Below are 12,747 nucleotides of genomic sequence, written 5' to 3' on the forward strand. Positions count from 1 at the left end.
GAGAAATGCTTTTTAAATGAATGTTGACTTAAACTACACAGCTTGTATGAAAATAAATGCGACATTTTGCCACGTTTTGTTTGTACGCTAACAACTAGGAAAAAGAGGAGATGAAAGACTGTAACAAACTTCTTAGGTGCCTACCAAAGCAAAATAGAAAAAGAAAAAAATGGAAAGAAAAAACAAAACAAAAAAAAAAGTAACATTCTGCACTTTTCAGCATCATGGGAGACTCTTGACTACCTACACCTACAGCACAGAATTTTACCATACTACATGCTTGAACACACACAAAACAGTTATACAGAGTAGAATGCAGCATCTATAAGATCGCTTTTGTTACATTCTAAAACATAAAGTGACCCCCATATACCTCCACAGCCAACAGATTCTCAACTACTCAAATTAGTATCAGGCAGCTACCATTTATAGCTTTCCCAAAGCAATCAGTGAACACGATTTTAGTCCACATCTTACAAAAACATAATGCAATGCGTGAGGAACTGGCTCCAAAGGGTTACAGTAAATTATGTTACATCAGTCACAAAAGGTTTCATTGTAGGGCCAGTTCTCTTTAGTGTTTCCATAAATGGCCTGGATAAAGGACTAGAAGGTGTTCTGAGCTTGTTTGCTGATACTAAACTGGGAGGAAATTCTGAGTCCATCACGAGTGGAGGGGCCTTACAGAGAAATCAAGACAAATCAGAGACGCATCAGCCAAGAAGTTTAACAATAGCAAATGCCAGACTCCGAACCTGCAAAGGGACAATCCTGGCTGTACTTACAGATGGGGGATGAGACATTGGGGAGCAGCTCCAGTGAAAGAGATTAGGGGGTCTTAGTTGACAGCAAGTTGAACTTGAGTCAGCAATGTAACCAGTCAGCCAAAAAGGCCAACCCTATCCTGAGGTATATCAAGAACTGCACTGCAGCCAGTCGAGGGGAGTGACTGCTCTACACTGCACTGCTGCAGCCTCACCTGGAGCGCTGTGTGCACTTTCAAGCACCACAGTACAGGAAGGATACAGAATTAGAGAGCGTTCAAAGTAGAGCTACAAAAATGAAGAGAGGTCTAGAGAGATCAGCCAAAGTACACTGGTATGCAACAGTCCAAAGAGGAGACTGAGGGGAGATTCCACTGGCATCCACAGCTTTCTCACAAAGGGGAGCAGAAGAGCATGCAATGACCTATGCTCTCTGGTGACAGTGCCTGGACTTTAGGGAATGGCTTCGAGATGCAAAAGAGGAGGTTAAGGTCGGATATCAGGAAAAGGCTCTTCACTGAGAGGCACTGGAACTGGCTCCCCAGGGAAGTGGTCATTGCACCAAGCCGCTGAAGTTCAATAGGTTTATGCATAACACTCTCAGACATAGTTGAATTTTTGAAAGGTTTCATTTTTGAAAGGCACCCCAACTACCTGTGCTGGACGTTCAAAGGAAGGGTCCACGCATCATGCAACTAATGCTACTTGGAGTAAGCAGGTCACGCTGATCACAGAGTGGCTCAAATAGGGAAGCCCAGTCATGCAGGAATCTTGTAAGTGATTACGGACTGACCCTAAGACAGAGATTTTTGGAATATCAACTGAAGAAGAGTAGACATGTACTGAAGAGGCTCTCTCTACAAGAAACTGCATAAAAAGAGAATAAATATGCCCTGATCACTGATGGGTCTTGCTGCATTGTGGGAAAGCATTGCAAATGAAGGGCTTCTGTATGGAGTCCTACACAGCAAGCTGCAGAAGCCTAGAATGCCAATAGACTTGACTGTGGGCACTACAGCACAGTTAATCCATGAGTGTGGAACATGCACTGCAATTAAACAAGCCAAGGAATATAAAGTCTCTTTGGTACGAAGGACAGTGGCTGAAATAAAAATATGGGAAGGTCTGGTAAATTGACTATATTACACTCCCACAAACCTGCTATGGGAAGCACTATGTGCTTAGGCTCTCAAGCCCCACACTAGGCATTGTAAGGACTGCTGTAGTTTAATCCAGCAGATAGGTAAGCACCACACACTAATTCCCTCCTCCCCCTGCTGGATGGAGAAAAGAATCAGAAAAAAAAAAATAGTTTTTATTTCAATACATAAGTTCTATTTACAAAGACAGAAAAAGGAAGAGGAAAAAGGGATAATGGTTATGACAACAATACACATGTATACAAAACAAGCTATGTACAAGCAATGCTCATCACCCACCAAATGATGCCTAGGAAGCCCCCAAGCAGAGGCTGCCCAGAACACTTTTCTCCTAAAGCCAAAATATACTATCACACCAAATGCTATCAAGGAAAAAAAACAGCACTGTCCCAGCTGAACCTCAGACAGTTGGTTTTGTGTGGAGATACAAGTTAGAATCAACAATCCTTGTGGGTCCCTTTTAACTCAGCTTAGTCTATGATTCTATACTACATTACTAAATAACATGGAAAATTTCCCTGTTGAAACACACACGCTTCATGAAAAATTCCCTGATTCCTTCACAAGAACACAGAATATATTGTTCCCAGAAATGGGAGAAAGCTTCCAAGTTTCATTTATTCAATATGTAATAGAGAAACTCAAACTAACAATTGCATTTAATTAAATTACAAGCAAATTCACACTGCTAGAAAATTCACTACTGAAGTAAAACGAAACCCACTGAAAAAAAAAAAAACAAAACAGCACATTGATCTGTAGCAGTAAAAGCAGTAAAAGCATGTGAAAACCTGCTTTAACCTGAAGCCTTACTGTATAAAACCAGTCTTCAGTATTACAATACTCTCAAGCCTTATGACTAAGGCATCAGATCTCTGAACTCCTCATGCTTCTTTTTTGTTCTAGTACTCAATGAACTAACCAGCATTTTGAGTTCCACCCCTCACCAGCAGGGAATCAGATTTTTCTGGCTTTAATTACACTAGACTTGACACATCATTCTTCCAAATACATTTGCAGACGGTATCTCTTGACTGCCAAGCAGTGCTAACACTAGCTCCTACATCTGGGGATGGAAAAACCACATCTATCACTACAGGTTAGAAGGTGACCTGCTGGAAAGGAACTCTGGTAAGAAGAATCTGGGCATCCTGGTGGACAACAGGTTGACCACGAGCCAGCAGCATGATCCTGTGACCAAGACAACCATCAGCATTCTAAGGTACATTAAAAAGAGCATACCCATCAAATTAAGGGAGGTGATCCCCCCCTTCTATGCTGCCTTGGTGAGGCCATATCTGGAGTACTGTGTCCAATTCTGGGTTCCCCAGTGCAAGAAAGACAGGAAACTTAGAGTTTAGCAAAGGCCACAAAGATGACTGGGGAGATAAACCCAGCCTCTTATGAGGGAAGACCGAGAAACCTGGGACTGCTCAGACTGCAGAAGGCTGAGGAAGTGTTTTATCAAAGCTTATAAATATCTACTGGGCAGGAGTCAAGTGGATGGGGCCAGGCCCCTTTCAATGGTGCCCAGTGACTGAACAAGGGGCAAAAGACAGAAACTGCAACACAGTAAGTTCTACCTAAACATGAGAAAGAACTCTCTCATTTTAAATATGACAGAGCATTAGAACAGACTGTCCATAGAGGTGGCAGAGTCTCCTCTGGATATACTAAAAACCCACTGGACATTTTCCTATGTCTCTAGGGAACCTGCTCTAGCAGGAGGGTTGGACTAGATGGCATTCAGATGTCCTTTCCAATCCTGTGATTATGTGACTTTTCTTATTTTTATTTCCCACCTGCAAAAATGTCATGCATGCTAACAATGGAACTGTAATTCATTTCAGGAAGAATCAATTCATCCTGAGAAGAAAGAAATTCATACACTAAGTAGAATACATACTTGTGCAGAAGAGTACATGTATTTTAAAAAATAACACTTCTTGATAGAACTTAGAGAAAACAATCATTTCTTTTCATTAACCTTCTAGTTCCGGAGTCCACTCTGAGAAAAAAAAAAAAAAAGTTTCTACAAGCTCTGCAAGAGTTGGAAAGGAGACAAAAAGTGAAAAAATCAGTTTCAATCTATACTAATAGTCCCAACCACAGCTTATAAGTAAAAACTCTGTAAATTCAGCCAGTAATTTATTTTTATCATAGATTTTTTTTTTAAGTTCACTTCTGCATTTTCCTGCCTTTTTTTTTTTTTTTTTTTTTTTTTAAGAAGTTTATAGCCTTCATTTCTAAGTAAATTCCATTTGACTCTCCAACTGTTTCATAAATCAAATTCAAAGGTGCTTGGTATGGAACAATGCACAAACCATGACCAGCTACAAGAATGACTTTAAGTTAATCAGAAACAAAATAGAATAGTTTGCTTGTGCCACTATTATTGAGCATGCAAACAGTCAATTCTGAAATCAATCTGACTTTGCACAGTTGTCTGAATTGTTCCTGTAGCAGCTGTACATGCAAATTGTGCAACTAGTACGTGTACACAGCTTGGAAAAAGAGAAATTTGATTCTTTTTATCAGGAACTCTAAAACAGTAATTTATGCTACTTGACTTCATTAACAGTTGAACCAAACGTTTCAAATTTATAAAATGAAATCCTTATAAATTAAGCCTCATGAGAAAGCATATATCCATCAGATATGCATATATCTGATGCATATATCCAGCATTCATCAGGAAAAAATAAATTTAAGTTTGAAATATAGGAGTACTAAATTATTATGGAAGCTTATGGCATATGGAAGCTTAAAAAACTTGGAATCTTGGCAGGCGAACTTCTTATAAAGCTCTCATTATCATCTCAACTTGACTCTAGGTGGCTTGACAAACTTCATTTCAAGCTTGTGTTTCTATGTCCTGGTACTACCTCTAAAGCAATTATTTCCAAAACAGAAAAATGACCTATTTTGAAGCCAGAAGTACTAAATCAGAAAACAACTTGAATTCATTCTATAGCTATTCATTGCCCATGCTATGCTTGCAGTACACAAAGCTATCTTAAAACAATTGATTTGGGACACAGAACAAGAAAAATAAATTGTATGAAAACAAAATATGGAATCTGTAGTCCACATTAGGTGGCTGTAACAGCCTCCAGGAACAGCAATAGCCAGTTCAACCTATCCAGTTCTCACAGCTACTAACAGCAGATCTCTCTGGGAAGAAAAAAGAAAGTAGAGATGTACAATTACACTTTCCCAGAACACCATCTCAGTCTTCAGCAATGCACAGCTCAAGAAGAAGTTTTGAGGCAGAGAATATTTCTGTATTTTACGGAGTTGCTGGACTTCTGTCTGTGACTTTCAAACTATGTGGGCCCTTAATATAAAAAAAAATACCTACTGACAAAGTACTCCACAAACAACAAAACGTACAGAAGGTGTTTCATCTGCAGTATGCTTTCTATATTTCACTTTCTACAGCTGAAATCTCACACACATACTGGAAGCAGTTTTCTATTTTCTCAAGTTTACCTTCAGAGCACACATGACTTAAAGACCTCCAGCATAGCCTCCTTCAGCCATCTCTTTTCTAGGCTAAAGACTCCCTGCAGAAAATCTATTCCATGCTTCTGACTGACCATCCTTACACTCTATTTCTGGAATCAGCAGATTACTTTTAGTTAGGGAAAGGAACACAAAAACCACAAGCAACAGTCAAGATATGAGTAAACCACAAATTAACACAATGGAGTATCAACGTTCTTGACTCTGGTGTAGTCCTCAAAGAAGCCTTCACAGATCTCCTTGCAAAAGTCAGCCTCGTACACAAACACAGTTGATTTCAAAGAGTTCTGAAAACCACAAACTTTTTTTTTTAATATGCTAGATTAACAATGGTTAGATTAAAGCTGCCAGCACATAACAAAAGTCTTTACTAGATGAAGAACCAAGACAGGACAAAGGAAAAAAAAAAAAAAGAAGCAAATATTTACAAGCTGAGAAACAGAGGAGTTTTACACCTGTGCTGCTTATGGCACACCTGAAACTACAGACCTTGTCAGAGGTGCAGAACTAATGCATATGACCTTCCAAGTCAGCATCTTTCCTCTCATTAAAGAAAATGAAGTCATGCAGTTCCCTTACCCTTACATCCCAATTCTAATACCAGAGACTCAACAACAAGTGGCCTGGACAAAGTCATACATGCAGTTCTCCTGTTATTACTGAAGTGTACACACTGAAGTGAAATATATGACCACAAGCACATTTGTGGTATAGCCATACCACGCTTCTACTTCAGCAGCACCATGACACTCCAACACTCACAGCAGCAGAGAAAGCATTTCCTCTGCTCACACAACCAGAAGCCTCCTCACTTCAAAGCAATTACAGGCCACCAAATGTCATACTTTTGCGTAGCAGGAGCAGACCATCTGAAATGGACTGACACATTACTACGAGGGAACCATGCAACTCTAATGCACAGTGATAAGAGCAAGAAGAAAGCATCAACACTGTGCCTGTGCTGGACTTACATCTGTAGCATAAGGTATCACGCTGTCATACAAGCAGTGCAAGGCAGAATTTGTTAAGCTGCCTACTTAACGTTTGTACAAGATTCTGCAGAGGTTTGTATCTGAATAAATCCAGAAGAGATTTCCACAGGGACACTGAAAGAACACTGTGAGCTTCCAGGTATCACCAGCTTAAACACAAGGCATACTTACAGCACTGTAAGCAAAAAGCCTGTCAGGACAATCATTTTCTTCTAAGTACTTTCACTTATTTTACTCATTTTATTTTCACTTATTTCTCATCATTTACTGAGATCAAATACTTCAAACAGCTAAATCTGAAATCAAATTCAAGCATTAAGAAAATCCCTAATGTTTAAGGATCGAGTTATTCAACTTATTTCTGTTCCTTCATTCACAGCTGTTTGCAGACTTCCACACTTCCTCCCAACATTTTAGTTTTCAAATCAAAATTACCCTTTCCCCCCCAGAAAAAATTACAATAATTAACAACTTATTCAGCTCCTAAAGCCATTCAAATTACAGAAATTGTAATTGGACATAAATCACGTCAACACAAAAAAAAAAAAAAAAAAAAAAAAAAAACCAGAACAATGAAACAAAACCTGATCCAGAAGAATAATCCACAGCATAAAGGTAGAAGGAGTGGCAACATAGGTCCACCTAAAGTAAGGCTATCTGCTAACAACTAAAGCTCTTATTTTAACCAGACAAAGCCCAGCAGGAAATCCAAGGTCAACAGAGCTTAACCAAAACAACTACAGTCCAGCAATACTATATTTTGTAGGCAGAAATATCACAAGGGAACTGAGGAACTGGAATGCATTTTGTTTGCGAAACTCCTCTACAACATCTGCAATAATCAAAGTAGTCTCCCATCAGGCCTGAGAGCAGAACTGATCAACAGACTGAAGAACTTCTTGCAATATTCACTAGAAGATGTATATTGAACTCCTTTAACACCTTGAATTAACCTACAGTTAGCCTGTATTTTCTTAAATATGCTGTACCACCAAGAACAGAATCAAGAAAAACAAAACACAATTTCTTGCTTGAGTCAACAGTATAAGCTACTCCCAGGGGAAAAGTTAGTAACTTACACATCACAATTTTAAACAATGGAAATGAAGTTAGAGTAAAATTTAAGTTCACAACTTAATGAATTATGACACAGGATACTATTTGAGAAAACTGAAGTATGTTCTAATGCTTTATATACCCAACTACAGCAAGATTTTACAGCACAGTCAATGTTTCTTCAGAAACTTCTTGCAAGAACCTCCATTGTCATTTGATTACAGAACTAATATTGTCCCTGTATAAGATACTGAATTCCTTCAACATGTCCTATTAATTAATCTCTAAATCTGAAGGAAAATCAAGATCTGAACGCGTGTCTCATCTGTTTGGAGATATGAAGAGTTAAGTCATCAAGCAACTATAGACATATTTTACTAGACATGTGTCAAAAACCTTAAAACTTACACTAAGATGTTATCTTCAAAACTCCACGTGTATTAAAAATGTATCTGAAAATACATTTGCTTTTTGCATGGGGGACAGAGGAGATTAGGACCTCCATAAAGCAAAACCAAAGAACAAAACCAAATACCCCATTCAGCTTCATACTGAAGAAATATTCCCCTGCAAAAGACAACTACAGGAAAAAAAAAAAAAAAGTGAGTTGACCGCAGAACCAAGAAATGGTACAATCAGGAGCTGAGAAAGGACCACAGAAGTCCTTAATCTCCTCAATCACCTTTTTTTTTTCAGTTACATATGAAGTCACCAATTTTTCTGCTGCACAATTACTGTGCCTGTTCATAATAGCCTAGTGAGATTACAATAATTAGCATTTTACAGCACAATGTTCTGAACTGAATGCATTACTGTGGTAACTGTACACTTACATTTGCTGCAGAATTGTTTACATTGTTTAAAAACCAGGATGCTAGATAGAAAATAGCATCAGCAAAAGTTAAGGACTAGTAATTAACGAGCCTGATTTTCTTCCCTTTTTTGTCACATTTGCCATAAAAACCTCAGATACCAGATCAAGAATGGATTTTTTTTGTTTGCTCAAGTTTTTCTTTTTAAGCAGAAACTAACCAAAGGTTTTTATCTCACATACAGTGGCTCTCATTCTGACTTAACTGCTGTTTTATCCCATCCACTTACTTGAATATTGTTTCCTGCCTCAGGCCAAGGAAAAGCAGCTGCTCTTACACCCATCTGTACCTCTACTGAGGCAAAAGCCAACCACCAGCTGCCTAAGCCCACTGGCACCGCTCCACTCGTTTCAAGGATCAGAAAGCAAACTATGCTTGCTTTCCACACTCCTGCATGGAGAAGGGCCTTGTGCGAGGCACGCACTGCAGTGCCAGGCAGACCCAGGGCAAGGCCTGAGCTGCTCCGCATCACCACCTTCACAGCGCAGGGTGACAGAAATACTCTGCATCACGCTGCAGCTGAGTTTATTTTTTGTGAAAAGTGCTTAAGCTTAAGAACTGCTACTTTAGTAACTCCCAGGTAACTTCTGTTCCCGCTGTCGCTCACGTCTCAAAAAGAGCACAAGCAGCTACAACCTACAGCTCAGCAACGCCCGAACAGACGCTGCTTTCTTCGAGTCACCTCTTTTCCCCTTACTCTCACACAAGAAAGCGTGACGATGCTTTCTGCATGAGGACGCGCTCGGCCCAGCGCAGCACCTCGGTGCCCGTCCCGCCCTGTACGGCAGCAGCCGCCGGCGGCGGACCGGCAGCGGAGCAGGTGCGGGGTGCGTGCCGACACCGACGGCTCGCCCCGACGCTGCTTCCAGTCACGTTACGTCAGGCACATCCTACCTGCGCCGAGAAATGAATGAACCGCAGCGTCGGGAGAAGCCCCGCGGGCACCTCGTGCCGCGTGCTGGCCGCCGGCGGACAGCAGGGGGCCGCCAGCCCGCCGCCAGCGCCCCGAGCTCCGGCCGACCTACGGAGCTCGGGGCCAGAGCGGGACCGCGGCTCCCGCTGCCCGGCACTTGCCCGGGGTTCCCCCCGGCCGTGCGCAGCGCCGCTCCCAGCCCAGCCCTCCCCGCCGCCAGCTCCAGCCCGGAGCCCTCCCGCCCCCGGAGCCACCGCCCGGCCCGGAGCCGCCCCACACCTGTCCGAGAGAAAAGGATCGGGCGGCTGCAGCCAAGAGAGGCAGCCGACTGCGCTGCGCGCCGGATATGCGTTCTCGCCCCTGCTGCCCAGACTGAAGGAACACTCCCGAGCTTCCACCCCTCGTTCTCCCCGGGACGACTTCTTCCGTGCGCTGATGACAGCTGCGCGCTGCGCATGCGCGTAGCCCTCGCACGCCCGAGGTAGGGAGGACCGGGAGAAGAGAGAAGCTCGGAGGCCCAGCGGGAGGAACACGTGACGGGGACGAGCGCTCACGTCACGTGCCCAGCGGCAGCCGATGCCGGCACCGCCCCCGGGCGGAGCAGCTGCGGGCGGGGGAGATGCGCTGCGCGCGGCGGGTCACGTGGCGCCGGCTGGCAGGCGGCCGGGGGGTCGGTGTGCTGTGGGACGGCTGCTGCCCCGCGCCGGGCGACGCGCGGGTCTTGCAGTGCGGCGCGGGCCGGGTTTGGCGGTATGCAGTCTTCGGTCAGCTCTAGTCGGCTTCTGTGTGCCAGTCCTGTACCGTCATGTCCCGTCTTGCCTTGTCCCAGTCTTTAACGTGACTTTTATCCCCGTATGGCAGAGGCTGAGCCCTACTATGCTGTCATGTATTTAGTTTTTATCAGTTATCGCTGTTTATCTTCCAGCTTAGCTTTCAGGCATTTATGTTAAAGTAGCAAAATGTGACCAGAAGATAACTAAAGGAGAAGTCCCTTCAGGCGTTGGGATTTGGGATTGTTCAGCTTGGAGAAGAGGTCTTCCAGTAGAGGGTCCTAGGAGAGGGACTGACTTTGTACAGAGGTAGTGATAGCACCAGGGAAGGTGGATTTAAACCGAAAGAGGGGAGGTTTTGGTTAGATGTTAGGGAGAAATTCTTCACTCAGAGGACCATGAGGTATCAGGACTCACCGATTGCCTTTCCTTTAATGGGTTTATCTCAGAGTACCTGTGGGATCAAGTGCACCCTCAACAGGTTTGCAGATGAGATTAACTTGAGTGGTGTAGTTGATATGACAGAATGAAGGGATGCCATCTAGAGGGACCCAGAGTAACTTGAAAGGTGGGCCCATGTGAACCTAGTGGTGTTCAACAAGGCCAAGTGCTAGGTGATGTGCTTGCATCAGGGAAATTTCAGAAATGTATAGAGACTGGGAGAGGAAATCCTTGAGACCAGCCGGGCCAAGAAGAACTTGGTGGTCCTGGTAGATGATAAGCTGGACATGAAGCAGCAACGTGCACTTGCAGCCAGCAATGCCAGCTGTATCCTGGGCTCTATCAAAAGATGGGTGGCCAACAGGGCAAGGAAGGTGATTGGGCCCACTCTGCTCTACCTTCATAAGGATCACTGCATCCAGGCCTGGGGCCCCTAACACAGAAAAGATGTGGAGATGTTGGAACAGTTCTAGAGGAGGGCTGCTAAGATGGTCAGAGGGTTGGAGCATCTCTCCTATAAAGACAGGCTAATGGAGCTGGGCTTCTTCAGCTTGAGAAGACTCCTGGGAGATCTGTGAGGTGAGGGTGGTGAGGTACTGGCACAGCTGCCCGGAGAAGCTATGGATGACTCCTCCCTTTAGGCATTGAAGTCCAGATTTGATGGGTTTCTGAACAACATGATCTAGTGCCTGATTTAGTAGTTGACAATCATGCCTGGAGCAGGGGATTGGAACTAGATGATCCAAAGGATCCTTAACAGTTCCTTCCAGCCTAAGCCATTCTGTGGTTTGTTGACATTCTACTGGCATAAGTTGTTTGTTTTCCTAACTGAGATCTCAGCAAGTTTTTATGCACTTTCCTTTTGCCTTTCATGTCTGGGACTATACATATGGGTTAGTGTTGGTTAGTAACACTAGTTACAAGACAGCATCTTTCATCTGGGAAGTAAAGGTTGGGGGCAGCTTGGGTTGTAGTGATCATGAGATGGTGGAGTTCAAGATCCTGAGTGGAAGAAGCAAAGCAAAAAGTAGGATTGCTGTCCTGGACTTTAGGAGAGCCAACTTTGATCTCTTCCGGGACCTACTTGGAGCTATCCCATGGGCTTGGGTGTTAGAAGGTGAGGGGGCCTCCAAGAGCTGGTCAGCATTTAAGCAGCTCTTCTTCCAAGCTCAGGATCGGTGCATCCCTGTGAGCAAGAAATCAGGAAAAGGTGACAGGAGACCTGTGTGGATGAGCAAAGAGCTCGTGTGCAAGCTCGAAGGAAAGAAGAAGGTCCATGAAATGTGGAAAAAGGGTCTGACTACTTGGGAAGAATATAGGAATGTAGTCAGGGTCTGCAGGATGCAACGAGGAAGGCTAAAGCCCGCCTGGAATTGAATCTGGCAAAAATGATAAAGGATAATAAAAAAGGCTTTTTAAGTATGTTAACAGCAAAAGGAAAACTGGAGAGAATGTGGGCCCTTTACTAAGTGAGGGGGTGTTCTGGTAACGGGGGATGCTGAGAAGGCAGAGATACTGAATGCCTTCTTTACTTCTGTCTTCAGTGAAAAGGCTCTCCCTCAGGTTTCCCACACCCTGGAGGTTAGTGAGAGGATCTGGGGAATGGGAGACTTTCCTTTAGTCAGGGAAGAGGTGGTCCGTGAGCGCCTAGGCAGCACTAAGGTCCACAAATCCATGGGACCTGATGGGGTGCATCCACGTGTGCTGAGGGAGCTGGCAGAGGTCATTGCCGAACCTCTCTCCATCATCTTTGAGAGGTCTTGGATAATGGGGGAGGTCCCCAAAGACTGGAAGATAGCCAATGTCACTCTGGTCTTCAAAAGGGGCAAGAAGGAAGACCCGGGTAATTATAGGCCTGTCAGCCTCACCTCTGTCCCTGGAAAGGTGATGGAACAGCTTGTGCTGGATGCCATCTCCAGACAACTGGGAGAAAAGGAGGTTATCAGGAGTAGTCAGCATGGGTTCACCAAGGGGAGGTCGTGCTCAACCAACCTGGTGGCCTTCTATGATGTTGTCACATGCTGGGTGGATGGGGGGAGAGCGGTAGATGTAGTCTACCTTGATTTCAGCAAGGCATTTGATACCGTCCCCCACAACATCCTTATAACATCCTTATGAGGAAGTATGGGATAGACGAGTGGACAGTGAGGTGGGTTGAGAACTGGCTGACTGGCAGAGCGCAGAGGGTCGTCGTTGGCGGTGCAGAGTCTGGCTGGAGACCTGTAACCAGTGGTGTCTCCCAGGGGTCGGTGCT

General features: G+C 43.9%; 1 protein-coding gene across 3 annotated transcripts in view; it reads right to left on the reverse strand.

Annotated features, from left to right (window-relative positions):
• Positions 1-9,817, reverse strand: part of KDM4C (lysine demethylase 4C) — a 299,770-nt gene extending 289,953 nt beyond the window's left edge. For 2 of the 3 annotated variants that reach the window (XM_052700471.1, XM_052700470.1), the window contains exon 1: positions 9,562-9,816. The gene's annotated coding sequence lies outside the window, so the exon portion shown is untranslated. Of the gene's footprint in view, positions 1-9,561 lie in introns of all 3 variants that reach the window. The other variant, XM_052700472.1, reaches the window with a different exon arrangement.
• Between the last annotated feature and the right edge of the window lie 2,930 nt (positions 9,818-12,747).

Source organism: Tympanuchus pallidicinctus, unplaced genomic scaffold, assembly GCF_026119805.1.
Source record: "Tympanuchus pallidicinctus isolate F22 unplaced genomic scaffold, pur_lepc_1.0 scaffold4, whole genome shotgun sequence".
NCBI classification, from domain to species: Eukaryota; Metazoa; Chordata; class Aves; order Galliformes; family Phasianidae; genus Tympanuchus; species Tympanuchus pallidicinctus.